Below are 4,597 nucleotides of genomic sequence, written 5' to 3'. Positions count from 1 at the left end.
CTACTCACTGAGGTTTATGCCTAAAGTCAGACTTGGGTTCATGTATAGGCATATATCAGCTTTACTTGCTATAGGAAATATTTAGACTAATTAAGTTCATTAGCAAATCAAGTAAATGGGGGTGGGGGAAAGGCATAGAAAGCAACCATGGATACCAGAGACAATGTGGGAGGAGGGTGGGACATGGCAGAGGGTGAGGGATGGGGAATCAAGGATGGCAAAAGAAAAATAAATATGCAAGACATAAGAAATGGAAAATTAGTTGTTGATAACATATGTTGATGTGCTTGATTGAGCCAATAGACAGTGTATTTTGGATGGAAAATTCATTTTGTATGCTGTAATAATGTATAATGAATTAATGTAAAAAATAAATTTAAAGAGTAGAAAAAAATTAATGTCTGGAATGCAGCTGATACATGCTTTTCTTGAACTGTTAGATTCTTTGAAGTAGTTTTTTCATGTTTAATTTGTATTTGTAAGAAAACAAAAACAAAACAAAACAAAAAAACCCAAATCTGAATTTCAAAAGAAACAGAGCAGTACTGTTGTGACTACTATTTATCTTGGATTTCAGTTTTGGCAATTGTTAAAAGTAAACTTAAGAAGAAAATTAGATTTGTTTTATCACGTTCAGAGTATGTGGGAAATTGCAGAATTTCTTTTTTCATCACCTCGTGTATCTTCTGTTAACATTTGTTATGCCTTATTCTAAAATTGAGTCTCGAAACTGGAATGCCTTTGAGGACTGATGCTTCTATAGAGGTCCTTTGACCTAAATAGTTCAGCCTTTGTATTCAGTTTTATTTTGGGTATATAATCAGATTCCTAATCATAGCCCATTATAAGGAATGTGACTTTAATACTGGATTTTGCTGATGTGCTTGAGTGTCTGCGGCTTTTTTCTTTAGATCATAGCCATATGGTAAATTTTCTATTTTGTTGTGGTTTTCTTTTATTGATGGGCATGCAGTGGGTGTTTCTTGGAAATTGCCAATTTTTACTGAGTTTATTTCTGGATTCTCTATGTGCCTATGTGCCTGTTTTTGTGCTAGTGCCATGGTATTTTAGTTATTATGGCTTTTGTATAAATAAACATATATATATATATATATACACACACACACACATATATATAGAGAGAGACTTTTGCTATAGGGTGTGTGCGCTCACAGAAATCACCCCCCAGAGGGGATGGCCTTGCCACAATCCCTTCTCTCCCATTCTCCTCTTGGGATCTTGAGCATGCACTCACACGTGCCTGGCATGAGTTTAAGCCACCAGGTCTGGGACTCGAACCACAGTCGAATACATGGGAGTCCAGCGACATAGCCATTATACCAGTTGTTGGTCCCCTTTGCAATATATTTTGAAGTCGGGCAGCAAGATGATTCCAAGTTTACGTTTTGTATAGTATTGTTTGGGTAATATAGGGGCTTTTGTAATTCCAAATAATTTTGTGATTGATTTCTCTATTTCTCTGGAGAATGTTGCTTAAATTTTAATAGAAATTGCATTTAATTTGCAGATTATTTTGGGTGATAATGGCTTTTATTTAGGTTTTTGTTTTGTTCCTGTTTTTTGTTGTAGCTGTTGAGCCTGTACACTCACCTGAGAGAAATAGAAAAGGGGAAAGAGAAATGACTTTTTAAAAGTTTTTGCTTTGTTTTGTTTTTGTGTTTTTGTTTTTGCCATAGGGCATGTGCACTCACCTGAGAGAGAGACATAGAAAAGGGGAAAGTGAGAAATTATCCCCTAGGGGGATGGCCACAACACAATCCCTTTTCTTCCAGTTTTCTCTCAGGATTTTGATCACATAAGCACATGTATCCAGCATGACCGGGAATGTTTTAAAAGCCACTGGGTCTGGGACTCAAACTGTGGTGTGCCATTTGGGAGTCCAGCATCTTAACCACCGTGCCACCTTCCAGCCCCAGTGTATAATCTTTTTAGCATATTGTTGCATTCAGTTTGCTAGTATTTCTTTAAAGATTTTTGTATGTACTTTCATCAAGGATATTGGTCTGTATTTTTTTTTTCTATTGTTCTGTATTTGTCCACGTTGGGGATGAGGGTGATGGTGACTTCATAAAATGAGTTTGGGCAGTTCCCCTTCATTTGAATCTTTTGGAGTAGTTTGAAGAGAATTGGTGTTAATTCATCTTTAAAAGACTGGTAGATTATCAGTAGTGAAAAAATAAGATCTGAACTTAATTTGTTGAGAGGATTTTTCTGTTTTTAATTATTATCTATACATTTAATTGCTATACATTATTTAGACTGTAAATAGACTTTACCCATACTTACCTGACAGGGGAGATACCGTGATGACGAAGGTGGTTTTCCAGGGCCAGGCTTATCTATTGCATTCCAGATGTGCTGACTCCTGCGATTTCCCCAAATGTGGGAAACTCGACTGCATAATTTCTGGTAGTGGGGGACTATGTTCATGCTCTCCCCTGAAAGAAAAAAGAGACTTTACCCAGCATGATATACACCTCAGTCCAGCCCAATTGAGAATATTTATTACTGATTCAGTGTCATGATTTCTTTTGGACTATTTTGGTTTTCTTTTTTTTCTTTTTTGTAGAGGTTTTTGCTGTAGGGCACATGTGCTCTCCAGAAAGACAGAGACAGAGAGAGACACAGTAAGCGAGAAATAACCCCCCAGGGGGTATGGCCACGCTGCAATCCCTTCTCCTCCATTCTCCTCTCAGGATCTTGGGCACGCATGCACATGTGCTTGGCATCAGTTTAAACTGCCGGGTTCAGGACTCAAACCGCGGTTGACTACATGGGAGTCCAGTGGCATAGCCTTTACGGTAACTGCTGGTCTCGAACTATTTTGGTTTTCTGTATTTTCCTGATTCAATCTAGATCTGCTCTATATGTCCAGAAATTTGTTCATTTCTTCTAGGTTCTCCAACTCATTATTAGCATATAGTTGCTCATGGTAATCCCTAATGATCTTTTGGATGATTGTGATATTCACTGTAATGTCCCCTGTTTCACTTCTGATTTCATTTATCTGGATCTCCTCTCTTTTCCTTAGTTTATCTTACTAATGCTTTCTCAATTTTGTTATCTGATAAAAAAATAGTTTGGCATTTTCTTGATTTCTTGAATTACTTTTTTGTTCTCTATTTTATTTATTTCTGCTCTGATCTTTATTTTTTTTTATTACTTTTGGGTCTAGCTTCTTTTTCCTTTTTTTATGGTGAAAAAGTGTGTATTTAGAATTAGCCAGCTGGACTCAGTTTAGAGTATCCAAATTTTGTTGCCAACATCCAAAGCATTATAATCTTCATAATCAGTCACACATATGCCTTCTTCTCTCTGTCGGGACTAGTTAGGGTGTTGACCTTGGTCACATCCATATCATAGAACTTCTTCACGGCCTGTTAGATCCGGTGCTTGTGGGCCTTGACATCCACAATGAACACAAGCGTGTTGTTGTCTTCTGTCTTGATGGAAGATTTGGTGGTTAGGGGAAACTTGGTGATGGCATAATGGTCAAGTTTGTTTCTCCCGGGGTGCTCTTCTAAGGATATTTGGGCTGCCTCTGGAGCCATAGAGTCTTGGGCCTCTGGAAGGTAGGTGATGTGTAGACCTTTTTTTTTTTGTCAGTTTGGAACCTTTCAGCACTGCTTTCTTGGCCTCAAAACCTTTGCTTTGGCTTCAGCTTTGGGAAGGGCAGAAGCTTCCTTCTTCACTTTCAATGCTATCTTGGCGAAAGGGAGTTTAGTTTGTTCTTACTTTTCCAGGTACCTGTGAGATTTTATTAGGTTGTTTATTTGTGATCAGTCTTTTTTTTTTTGCCTGTTGCCACAAACTCATCTCTCAGTACTGCCTTTGCGGTATACCAGAGGTTTTTCATTGAAGATATTCATTACCATTTGTTTAAAGGAAAGTTTAATTTCTCTCTTAATTTCTTCAGTAGGTCTGTCTGAATTATTTAAAAAAATATTATTAAATTTCCACATATTTATGTATTTTCAAGAATTTTTGGTTGTTATCAGAACTTTGACACCAATGACAGCAATAACAAAGACTATTCCAGGACATGCTCCAGTACAATATCCAGAATTTAAGATCCTAGACCTGCTAGTCCTCTATTTAGACAGGAAACCACTCCTGGCTCTCTAGAAAACAGTGCTCCTCTCCCCTGCCTTGAAGGCCACATGAAGAAAAGGTCGTTTTCAGAAGAGGAAACCTAGAATGATGACAGTAATGAAAATTCCTCATTTGCCAATCCTAGACCTCATTGCCTTCCCAGCACTTTATACTCTTATTATATTGCAAAGGATGCAAATTATAAAACTAAAGTTAGAATAAGTACTGATTTCTGGCCGTTGTAAGATAATAGACTGTTGCACTTAATTTTCAAATTCAGATTATAACATATTGTATGATGTGACAAACTTAATCTTTGTAATACCCTATCCTAAAATGGAGTTGCTAACACTGAAATCAAAAAGGAACTGCTTATGCTAAGTTGTTACTGGCCAAGCTGTTTTTGAAGGTTGTTCTAATACAGAGTTGTTTGAGCTAAAAGTTGTCTTGACTAAGACTGCCCCAACCAAAATACTTGACACTC

At 37.2% G+C, this 4,597-nt stretch overlaps 1 non-coding gene across 1 annotated transcript; it reads left to right on the top strand.

Annotated features, from left to right (window-relative positions):
* The first annotated feature begins 2,299 nt into the window (after positions 1–2,299).
* LOC114006343 (U1 spliceosomal RNA) lies at positions 2,300–2,460 on the top strand. Its single transcript, XR_003548076.1, has one exon. It is a non-coding gene; the product is annotated as a U1 spliceosomal RNA (small nuclear RNA).
* The last annotated feature ends 2,137 nt before the right edge of the window (positions 2,461–4,597 follow it).

This window comes from Tupaia chinensis, unplaced genomic scaffold (genome assembly GCF_000334495.1).
Source record: "Tupaia chinensis unplaced genomic scaffold, TupChi_1.0 Scaffold147135_1, whole genome shotgun sequence".
NCBI lineage: Eukaryota > Metazoa > Chordata > Mammalia > Scandentia > Tupaiidae > Tupaia > Tupaia belangeri.
The sequence above is the reverse complement of the archived record's forward strand: the minus strand, read 5'-3'. Positions and strand labels throughout refer to the sequence as shown.